Source organism: Sus scrofa, chromosome 1 (assembly GCF_054392235.1).
Source record: "Sus scrofa isolate SSC_HxYL_T2T_F1_AM1 chromosome 1, Sscrofa_HxYL_maternal_Yorkshire_Landrace_v2.0, whole genome shotgun sequence".
Taxonomy (NCBI): Eukaryota; Metazoa; Chordata; class Mammalia; order Artiodactyla; family Suidae; genus Sus; species Sus scrofa.
The window spans coordinates 209,366,992-209,379,619 of NC_139383.1; the positions used below are offsets into that span (position 1 = coordinate 209,366,992).

The following is a 12,628-nucleotide window of genomic DNA, read 5'->3' on the forward strand; positions in this document are numbered from 1 at the left end:
TCTTCTCTCGCCTGGACCACCATCACATATGCTCAGCTGTTCTCCATTACTCCATTCTTAATCCTCGTATGGTCTTCCCTCTATTCAGAAGTGAGAATAAGTTAATACATTCCATGATAAATCCAGTCAGTACCCACTCTCCCACTTCTACCCCAGCTTGCTTAAAATTAATCTGCATCTCTCCAGAGAAAACACAATAAAATTCAAATTCCTTCTCATGGAGAACGGGGACAGGACCATAAATGATATGGCCCCTACTTACTTCTCTTTCTGACTCACCCTCAGTCACTATGCTCCAGCCACCTGTCTTCTGAGTCTTTAATGGATAAACTCATTCTTACCAGAGAACATTTGCACTGTTGGCTTGGAAGAACTTAAACTCAGATCTCTGCACGGCTGCCTCTTTCTTTATCATTCAGGTCCCAACTCAAAAGTTCACCTCATAGAGATGCCCTTCTTGACCACCTTATTGAAATTGCCACTTCCAATTGATTATCTTTTTATTGTATTTTCTTCATTGCACTTATCAGTAAGAAATTTTCTGTTTCTGCATTGTCTATCTCCTACTACTAGAAGTAAGCTCTTTGAAGACAATAGCTTGTAGTACTTTCATATTCCCTAGAGCCATGCCTGACACCTGACACACACATACATACACACAAAATCTGACACACACACACATACACACAATCAGTTCTCAATGCCTAATTACTGACTAACTGCCATTTATTGTTCTAAGGTCTTTATATGTAGCATTTCACTTCATTCCCCACAAGAGATATATAATTTCCCTTTTACAGATAATGAAGCCTAGACATGAAGCTATTAAGTAGCAAAAGTAGAATTCAAAAATATCTCCTTTGCTCTTTTAGGTCCATTGCTTAGTATACTGCTGGATGTTGAATAAATATTTGTTTAAAAGAGATATGTAAAATAATATCAAAGAAAAAAATTCAAAGGAATTTTTTTAAAAAAAGAAAAGAAATAAAGAACCAGAGAGTGCTGTTTTTAGTCTCCTACACCACCAAAAGAACTAGGGAAGGTCAGAATTGGGTTTCAGAATTCACACCCTAATAAGATCTATAGGAGAAGTTGTTGATGCTACTTCCTGCTAAGTGCCTCAGGATACAATGGTTGTGAAAAATGCTATAAAAATGTAAAATTGTTCTTCACACCTTTACTTAGTGCTATTGTCTCTGTTTGTCAAGTTGCAGCCTGCACAAGACCACAAACCTTTACATAATTCAGGTTTAGAAAAACATAAATCTGATTTGTCAAAGAAGAAGTAAGAAGACTTTCAGAAAGAAAACCCAAAATTCAGAGATCTCATCTCCAGATGGGATCTCTGTTATTTTCTGCCCATTCATGTCAGAATTCCACGTGGTAGTACCTGGTCCCTATGGCATAAGGTGACTTATCTTTGTCCAGAACCTGCTCCAGCAAGGGAGTATAGTAATCCATGTAGGAACTTCAATGCAATGAAATCTAGGAAAAGGAGGACCCCCAAAGGACACACAGAAGGCATCACTGCTTTGAAGGAGGGAGGTCTGGCCAGACTGTAAGAGGCTCAGTTTTATTTTTATAATTGTTAAATATTTTTTATAAAGTTAAAAAAATTGGGGTAGTTCCCATCATAGCTTGGTGGAAACGAATCTGACTAGAGTGTAAGGGAAACACAAAGAGGCATAACAGGGTAGTGGAAAAAGCATCCAGGTGTTGGTATCAGAGACAGCTCTTTCCAAACTCTGCCCCTCATAATCTGATTCCCCCAGATTCCTTTACTGTCCCTCAGCAATGCTCTCCAGCTTTGATGTTGGTTTTGTTTCCAACCTGCCCACACATGTGAGTCTTCTTCTTCCTCAGGCTGCCCTTAGATCATTGAAGGTCCCTGTCCCCAGTCTTCATAAACTGCCTGGAAGTTTATATTCTCCCTTCTCCAAACCCTGGGGCAGTCCTTACACCAAGGGTGGAAGCAAATGGAGCATCCATGCCTGAGACTGGGATAAACCCCGTGGCTTGCCTTATACTCCAGAAGTCCCCTGTGGAATCAGGCTGAAGTCACTTTCTGTGCATCCCTGCCTAAATCTGCAGCCTTGTTTTTCTTCTTGCCCTGCCTGGTTTTGCTTTCCCCACACCCTTATTGTTTCTCTCAGGAGTATTACATTAACAAATCATTTGCATTTGAATTCTTACACTACAGATCCTTATACTTCTGCGTCTGAGAAACCCAGCCTAAGAAAATAAACTACCTCAGAGGTTTGTGTTGAAAATTAAATGAAGTATTATTGCATTCAGGAATGATGCTGAGCATATAATAGGCCTCAAAGGGATGGAATAGGCACAGGTCCCAGTAAGGGACCATAGGTAGAGAGGGAAACCTAGGGGACTTTGGGAGATCATGTAAGTTAATAACTGCCCAAGAGGGCCTTCAGAACAAGGCAGACTTGCTTGACTAGTAGAGGCATGAGACACCCTCAGGTCACTAGTTCCTGGATGGGGTAAGGCTTGCATTCAGATTCAGACCAAGGGCAGGCGTTTTGAAGACTGCCCTTCTACTCAATTGAATAAGCACCATCACCAGATACCAAGGAGAAAAAAAAAAGACTCACTCATAGAAAAAGGTGGTCTCTTCCCATCCCCACTCTCCTTGGGTGAAAAAACTGTGGCTCACCTAATCCTCAGAGCAGAGCTTCCCTGCCTGCTGATTGCATCCTATATTAATAAATCTGTTTCTTGCCTATCACTTTGTCTCTCGCTGAATTCCTTCTGCATGGAGGCATAAAGAACCTGGAACTCAGTAAATCCAGACACCAGGTGAGTGATTCTAATTTATAACTGTAGGCTTAAGTCCCAATCTGGGTTTCGGCTGGGTTCAAGTCCTGGCACGTGGGTTCAAATCCCAATCAGGGTTCTGGCTAGGTTCAGGCCATTAGTGCTGTCAGTTTCAGGCCCTCCATAAATGACAACTACCATCTTTCAATTAGAAAGGGAGCTGAGTCTTCTCAGCTTTGTAGCCTTTCATAGATCTAATTTGGGGCCTTCATGATGGTATATACCTAACAAACGCAGTTAGCTTCCAGAAAAATTAAAAGTTTTGGTCATTTCTGAGCAGTCCCTTGTTGTAGGTAATATTTTCCACACACACCCCCTACCAGCATCAAAAATAAACTGCATGGAAAGAGTGCTATAAATCTAGAAGATAAAATAGCTCTGGCCCTGGAGCTATGTTTATCTGAATTTTGAATTTATAGGTGCCATTTACTAGCTTAGCTGTTTTATCACAGATAATTGCTTAATTGCTCTAAAGTCTTGGTTTCCTCATCTGTAAAATAAATGGGGGAAAAAATCCCACTGACTTGGCAGAGTTGTAAAGATTATACAGTGTTTACCAAATCAGAGACAGCTTAATATATTAGTTAAGGGCAAGGATGCTGAGATAAGACTTCCTGGACTCCAAAGCTCTGCCTCTAGTGTTAGTCAGGGTTCTCCAGGGAAACAGATAGAGAGAAGAAAGACATATAGAAGATAAATAGATGATAGATAGATGATAGATAGATAGATAGATAGATAGATAGATAGATAGATAGATAGATAGATAGAATTGACAGATAATTGATTTAGGTTTATTCTAAAGAATTGGCTCAGAAATTTATGGAGGCTGAGAAGTCCAGACCCAGGAGAGCAGATGGTGTAACTTCTAGTTGGAGTTGAAGTCTAAAATCAGGAGACGACCAATGTCTCAGGTCAAAGACAGCCAAACAGAGAGAATTCTTTCTTATTCAGTTCTTTATTCTATTTAGGCCTTCAACAGATTGAATAAGGCCCACCAACAATGGAGAGGGCCATCTGCTTTACTCAGTGTCTCAGTCCATTTAGGCTGCTTTAACAAAAATACTATGAACTGGGTAGCTTATAAACCACAGAAATGTATTTCTTACAGTTTTGGAGGCTGGGAGGTCTAAGATTAAGGTTCTGGAAGATTTGGGTATCTGGTGAGAGGCTACTTCTTAGTTAATAGATGGCCATCTTTTTTTGCTGTGTCCTCACATGGTAGAAGGGGCAAGGGAGCTCTTTGAGGTCTCTTTTATAGGAGCAATAATCTCATTCATGAGGGCTCCATAATCATAATGTAATCACTTCCCAAAAGTCCTGCCTTCAAATACCATCACACTGGGCATTAGGATGAAACACATGAATTTTTGCAGAAGTACACAAACACTGTTTATAGCACTCGATCTACTCATTCAAGTGTTAATCTCACCTATAAACACCCTCACAAATACACCTAGAAATAATATATAGCCAAATATCTGGGGACCCTACAACCCAGTCTAGCTGACATATAAATTAACTATCACATTAATGGTGCAAACTTGGGCAAATAATCCAACTTCTGTGATATTTATTCTGAGCCTAAAGACATAGGGTAGTTCTGGAAACTGAACAAGTTCAAATATATCAAGTACCCATAACAATCCTTGCCATATAGTATGTACTCAATAAACTACAGTAAAATTGCATCTCTGAAAGAGAATACAAATTCAGAAAATGTTATATCCCTTCCCATTGGTAGTGAAGAATAAACATAGTGACTACAGATTTGAAAATACTCTCTTACAGACACTTTGAAGATGACCAGAATTTTTATTTTCTTTGAGTACAAAACAAGAATAGAGTGTTTAATCTTAAAGCAGCACATAGTATTTAAGAGCCACAAAATTTAAGAGCCACAAAATTTCAGGCTGTATCAGTAGATGCTGAAATGGATTACTAAGAAGAACTATTTCTAGAAGTCTTAAAACTAAGAAGTAACATCATGTGTCTGGAATAGCTTAAATAAAATTTTGCCTAAAAGTAGGAAATAGAAAGTAAATTACAACCCACCCACCCTCATATTTCCTTCTGGGAATATAATTTCTTCAGCTTCCTAAAAATCTGAGCAGTAATATTAGAATTCTATTTTCCTAACCATGATCTTCCTTCTTTGTGGGGCCAATATTTTTTTAAACAAGTAAGAAAACTTCACTTTTTTAAAAATCAGAGGGTTACCCCTGCCTACCACCTGTGAACAGAGCAAACAACACTTTAGGTTATTGCTCCAGTGCTTGCTATCACAGACACCTCCTACAGGTGTTGCATTCCTCCGTAACGAGGTGATTCTTCAGGGATTTTATAATAGTCTTGTGTTACTGCAAACCAGTCTGGATCTCCACCACAAGGTGTCTGAAAATGCCCTTACCCAATGTATACTTTTCTTTGATGCTAATACAACTTAAAGTTTTTAAAATCATAAAAGGGTATTGTATTGCTGCAATACAAAAGATGTTAAGAAAACGAGCTTTCATTTAGAAGGGGCTCCCACTAGCAAATGTGGGGCAATTTGAACATTAAAGTAAATAATGACAGAAACAAATTATAAACCATTGAATAAAAATGGAAACTGGAAGTCTCTGGCTTATTTCCAATCTTAATCCTTAAAACAACTTTTTCAGAAATTAGTTTCTCCATTTTACACAAGTGGAAACTGAACTCTGAATGCTGAAGTGACTTTCCTAAGAAAAACTATAGCAGAATACCTCACAAAGATTTATTTGATTATTTCAACAGGAACATCAATAAATGGGAAACCTATGGAGTAACTTGCATGTAGATATTCCATCTAGTAAATCTCAAAATTAACTTCTATTTTCATAATATAAAGATGTAGAAGTAAAAATATGTCAGTAATGACATACATGTTGCCATTTATTTTATGGACTATTACGCACATATAGATGCACATAAAATACACAAAGTATAGGTAATGATAAATTGTGACCATATTTTTGTCTAAGACTCCTAAGTAGAAAATAAGAATCTCAACATTCCTTCCACATTGGGAGATTGACTAATATCTCACACTTACTGTGTTAGCAATATTTTCATTTTGTGTTTTTTGTATAAATATATGAAAATATTTTGTAGTAAGACCTTGATCTGTAGAAAAAAGTAAACAAACCATCAAAAAATTTCCACTCAACTAAAAAATTGTTAATTAAACCTTTGTAATATTTCAGAGACACAGAAAACAGTTTCATAATTCCATGCTTGTGCAAATTCCCACTGGGTATGGGCAAAAGCAATTTTTCAGACACTTATAACCTCATTATTCTTTAATATTTAAATTTATATTCAGTGAATTTTCTGTATCCAATTGTCAGCTTCATTCATGTCAATAGTGCTAGATGCTACTTCATTTCAAACATAACAGAGTTCTTGACTGATATTCAACAAAATCCTCTACAGTGTTTGTCTGATCATTTATTCCTTATTAAAGCTTTTAGATTAGATTAGTTTCCATTCTTAAACATCATACATTCTGAAAATCCACAAAATCCAAAGTACACATCCACACACAACACAGAGGGTTAAGGGAGGGAGAGTAGGTGGATGGTGAGAGACAGAATTGCAATGCCCAGGGAATGGCTATGAATGGAAAGCTATAAATAACTCAGCAGTAAGAAATAGAGATCAAACTCCAAAATGATAGTTTCTCAATGGATCCTCAGAATTTACCGTGTGTTGTATCATAGATAGGGCCTTTCTCAACGCCTTGAAACTTGTCAGAGAGGTAGATGATAAAATGACAGGAAGGGGAGGTGTACTTAAAATCAGAGAAAAAAAATCTATAAATCCAATTATCTACTAGGAACAATAAGAAAAAAGTCAACACAATCAGTATGAAAAAAAATTGTAAGAAATAAGATTCAAAGTCAGAATAGATCTGTAAATTCTCCTATTCTGATAAATATGGACTGCGCTTTTAAAAAGTCATGTAACCTCTCTTAAATATCTACATATGAGTGTTTTTCTACATTACTTATTAATATTTCCTATATTATTTCTTTTCTTTTCCTTTTTTTTTTTTTTTTTTTTTTTTGTCTTTTTTTTGGGCCGCAACCCGTGGCATATGGAGGTTCCCAGGCTAGGGATCCAATTGGAGCTGTGGCAACTGGCCTACACCACAGCCATAGCCATGCAGGATCGAGCTGCGTCTACGACCTACATCACAGATCACGGCAACAGTGGATCCTTAACCCACTGAGCAAAGACCAGGGATCAAACATGCGTCTTCATGGATGGTAGCCAGGTTTGTTAACCACTGAGCCACGACAAGAACTCCTCCTATATTATTTCTAAAATTATCTTCATTTTGGGGGAAAAAGTATGCCGATGGAGATAAAATTTAAGTGCATTTGTAATTTAATTTCAAATTTCTAGTAAACTACACTTAAAAAAGCAAAAGAAGCCAGTGTAATTGATTTTATAATGTATTTTATTTAACCTAAAATACCTAAAATAATACTATTTCAGCAGTTCTCTTGTGGCACAGTGGGTTAAGTATCTGACATTGTCACTGCAGCAGCTTGAGTTGCTGTTATGGCATGGGTTTGATCCCTGGCCCAGGAACTTCCACATGCTGCGGGTATGCCCCCCCCAAAAAAATAGAACATTGATAATACCATTTCAACATGTAATCAAAATTTTAAATTGTTAATGAAAGATTTAACATTCATCATTATTATTAGAGCTTCAAAATCCAGTGTGTATTTTTCTCCTAAAGTCAGCAATCTCAATTTCACAGTAGCCATGTTAACAATACATCGAGCAGAACAAAGTGTCAAGGATGCAGTTTTATTTTAACTTTACTTTTTAGAGAAGTTTTAGCTTTACAACATAATTGAAAAAAGCTATAGAGACTGCTCATTAACCTTCCCCTAGATATGCACAGTCTCCACCATTATCAATATCACTCAACAGAAAGATACATTTTTTTTAATAAGAATGAACCTATAATGACTCATCATAGTCACCCAAAGTCCATTTACCTTAGAGTTATTCTTGCATATTCTATGGGTTTGGACAAAATATAATATACATCATTATAATATCATAAACACTATTTTAATTGCCCTAAAAATCCTCTGTGTTCTGCCTATTCATCCCTTCCCTGCTCCCTACCCCAAGTCCCTGGCAACCAGTGATCTTTTTATTTTCTCCCTCATTTTACCTCTTCCAAAATGTCATATAGTTGGAATCACACAGTAAGTAGCCTTTTCAGACTGGCTTTTTTCACTTAATAATTTGCATTTAAGTTTCCACCATGTCTTTTCATAGCTTGATAATTCACTTCTTTTTAGCACTAAATAATATTCCATTGTCTGGATACACCAGTTTATTCATTGACCTACTGAAGAACATCTTGGTTGCTTGCAAGATTTATAATTATTAATAAAGGTTCTATAAGCACCTGTGTGCAAGTTTTTGTATAAATGTAAGTTCTCAACTCCTTTGAATAAATGCCAAGGAACATGATTGCTGGATCCTATGGTAAGAGTATGTTTAGTTTTGTAAGAAAACACAAAACTATCTTCTAAACTGTCTATACCATCTTGGTTTACTATCAACAACGAATAAGTGTTCTTGTTGCTCCACATCCTCACTAGCCTTTGATGTTGTCAGTGTTCTGGATTTTGGCCATTCCCATAGGTGTGTGCTGAAATATCATTGCCTTAATTTGCATTTCCCTGATGTCATATGATATTGAGCACCTTTTCTTTTTTCTTTTCTTTTCTTTCTTTTTTTTTCCTTTTTCAACTGCAGCACCTGGGGTATATGGAAGTTCCTGGGCCGGGGATTGAATCTGAGCTGCAGCTGCAGCCTGCACGCTACTGCGGCAATGCCCAATCCTTAACCCAATGTGCCAGACCAGGGATAAAACCAGCCCCTCAACAGAGACAAGCCAGATCATTAACCCACTGAACCACAGCAAGAACTCCCAAGCATCTTCTCATGTGCTTATTTGCCATCTATACATCTTGTCTGCTGAGGTGTCTGTTAAGATCTTTGGCCCATTTTTATTTGGGTTGTTTGTTTTCTCATTTTGAATTCCAAAAGTTCTCTGTGTATTTTGGATAACAGTCCTTTATCAGCTGCCTTTGCAAATATTTTCTCCTAATATGTGGCTTGTCTTCTAAGTATCTTGGTATTGTTTTTTGCCGAGCAGAAGTTTTTGATTTTAATGAAATATTTCTTTCATGGATCATGTCTTCAGTATTTCACCTAAAAAGGGTTCTATATTTTATACTGTTATCTTCTTGAGGTTTATAGTTTTACAGGCCTGACCTTTTTTAATATGATAGAAATAATTTTAATTACTATTCAAGTATAATTAAAGGATTGATGAATAAATGATTAAATGAACAAATGAATGAAGAATAAATGGATACCAAAAAGATTGATGAGTCTTAGCAAGAACTCAACACTTTCTGTTTCGTGGTCAATATTCTTTATGCAGTAGCCCTGATTTTAATGCATTATTTACATTTTCCTCTTGTTTCCAATCACTGACATTTGCCTTTCTTTTTCTTTCTATGACTGCAGTCACTAACCCACATTATCATACCCTAGTGTTCTTTTCTCTGTCATTTATTGTAAATCTCTACCCCTCTCTTTCTCTCTCACTCTCTCTTCTCTGCTCTATTGCAATCACCCCGTCATTATAAACATTTAATTAAATCAGATCCTAATTGTGGCAAACAATATATTTTTAATAAAGTGGCATATTAAAAATTGACTGTTACAACTACTTTGAACACATGATAGAAGCCAAATTAAGCCAATGTGATAAATAAATTCATTGGGAAAATTTCAAGATGAGTCCATCATATACCAAAAGCCAATTTTTAATAAGCTGGGGTAATAATCTTCTGAAAAATAGTCAATAAAGTAGTATAAATGCAGTGTATAATGCAAATTTAGGTGCTTGTACTAATAGTAATACACATTCTGATAATTTATTTTTATATTTTGAAAAAAATAATGATTTTTATAGAAAAAGCTACATGTCCCATAGGTATATAACTATGATCTAGATTTTATATCACTATATGATTAGCTTATAAAAAAATGTCTAGGAGCTGCCTTCATGGCTCAGGGGAAACGAATCCAACTAGTATCCATAAGGAGATCCCTGGCCTCGCTCAGTGGGTTAAGGATCTGGCATTGCTATGAGCTGTGGTATAGGTCGCAGATGTGGCCCAGATCTAGCATTGATATGTCTATGGTGCAGGCCAGTGGCTACAGCTCCGATTAGACCCCTAGCCTGGGAACCTCCATATGCTACAAGTGTGGCCCATGAAGCAAAAAAAAAAAGAGAGAATATAGATCTCCTTGGAATACACTTTTAAATCAACAAGTTGGGGCCTCTATTAAATTTCAGTTATGTTCCATACATATTAAATATGTAATCTTTAAAATTCATTTAGCAAAGTCCTTAAACTGTAACTCAATCCTAAAATTTTTGGAGCCTATGAAAATTGCTATTTAAAAGTCGCAGTGCTTTCCCATCAGTGTAGAAAGAGATCCCAATTCTCCTTTGTGGAAAGGAATAGAAATCATTTTTTTGGGAATAGGCCTGGGTAGAGGGGGTACCTTTCAGATGAGCCATAATTCTGCAAAGGTAAAGCCAGACACATATTTTTTTTTTTTAAGGGAAACATGTAAAATATTCAGTGCCATGAATTCTACTTGGCAATGTAAATTTCCTTGCATAAAAAGTGTGTTTCTGCAAACTGAGTTAAAGGAGGAGGTCAGTATATATCTGATTTTAGTGAGGGGGGTGCGTGCAGTAAAGTACACATTTTGGCAGAAGGTTGTTGCTAGTCACGAGGAGCAGATATCTCCATTAATTATTTTAATACTTTTCTAGATATGAGAAGATGAAATTGGGCTCATAAACTCTTTTCCTGAAAGTATCTAACTACTTGAAGACTTGCTCTGCCAGTTTTTCCCAGAGCACAGAGTGCCTTTTTCTTGTTTCCTACCTCCACCCTGAGGGGGATCTCTCCCTCTCCTTTCCCCTCCCTCCTTCTTCCTCCCTCTCCCTTCTTCTCCTTCCCCCTTCCTTCTTCTCCCTCTCTCTCCTTCACCCTCTGCCCCTAGCCTCTTTTCCTTTCCCTCACTCTCATTTTCACTCCACTTCTATCTCCTTAATAAAACCAGCCACCATTTTCTCTTACCTAGACTACAGTAATAGCCAAAATATTTTCTTTATGTTCACCATTAAACCCATATAATCACCCACCCACAACAAGAATTATCATTTAAAAAAAAAAAATCAGATCATGTGGCTTATCTGCTTACGTCATGTCACCATATTCCAGTCACTCTGACTCCTATTGTAATACAAAATCAGGCCCCTACACAACTCTCAGACTCATTTTGTATCACCTCATCTCTTTCTCGCTTTTTCTCCCAGTTACGCTGTAATTTTTAACATGAAATATATATATTTGGTCTTCTTCTCTGTTTCTGGCCAGGAGTTCCTAAAACCCTTGTAATTTCCTAAGTAATAAGGGCCATAGAGGTGTCTTTTGTTTTATTAGTGAGGTGACTTTGGCAAGTCCATAAGTCACCTAAGGGTAAGGACTAGTTACCAGAGGAACCAGCCATGGGGATAAGAGGGTTTTAACTCAGTCCCAGTCCCCTGGCCTCCAGGGAGGCAAGAGGGGCTAGAGGTTGAATTAACTGTCAAAGGCCAATTATTTAATCAGCTGTGCCTTGTAATAAAGTCTCCATAAAAATCCAAAAGGATGGTTTTGGAGCACTTCTAAGTTGGCAACCCCCTGGATATTTGGGGAAAGTGATATGGGCAGAGAAGACACAGAAGCTGTGCATCCTTTCCCCATAACTCTCCCTCTGTATCTCTTAATCCAGCTGTTGATTCGTATCCTTCAGTGTTTTCTGTGATAAACCAGTAATCCAGTGGTTTTTTTTCTTGAGTTCTGTGAGACCCTCCAGCAAATTAAACAAATGCAAGGACAGGGTAATAGGAACTTCTGATTTACAGCCAGTGGGTCAGAAGCACAGTTAATAACCTAGGCTCGCTAGACTTGCTATTGGCCTCTGAAGCGGGGAAGAGTATTGTGGGACTAAGACCTTAACCTGTGGAATCTGGTGCTATCTCTGGATAGATAGTGTCAGAATTTACTTTATTTGTAGGACACCCAGCTAGTGTCTCAGAATTGCATGGCATAGGGGAAAAAAAAAACATATGTTGGAATGGGTGACCAGAATCTTAGCCCCCTTCCCTCAGTTGCTCTGATTCAGTGCTTCTTCCTCTTTGCGCCTTCAGTCTGGAATGTTCTTCCTCCACCTTGATCTTCACGTGGCAGGTTCCATCTCACCATCGAGGTTTTAGTTCAAATATCAACCTATCAGAGAATAATTTACTGACCACCATCTCTAATGTTGTTCCCTTATACCACCTTTCCAGTCAATTCCCAGAGATGTCACTCAGTTTTATTTCCTTCATGGTACTTGTCCTTATCAATAATTATTTTTCTCTCTTGTCTGACTTCTTCACCCCCTACCTACCATCATCTACAAGTTTCATGAAATCAGGGACCTTGTCTGTCCTGTTCATGACATAACCCATGGGCTACAGAAATTCCTAAAACAAAATAGATACTCAATTTAAAAAAAAAATTATATAAATGAATATCATGTTAAAAAAAAATGAAGAAACTGAATGGACCTTTTCTTAGCCCATGTAAGAGAGAACCTAGTGTCATTTCCAGAAATGATT

The 12,628-nt window shown here is 37.3% G+C and overlaps 1 protein-coding gene across 1 annotated transcript in view; it reads right to left on the bottom strand.

The window, feature by feature from the left end:
• Positions 1–12,628, bottom strand: part of LOC146406973 (uncharacterized) — a 345,508-nt gene that overhangs the window by 30,089 nt on the left and 302,791 nt on the right. The window lies entirely within an intron of this gene.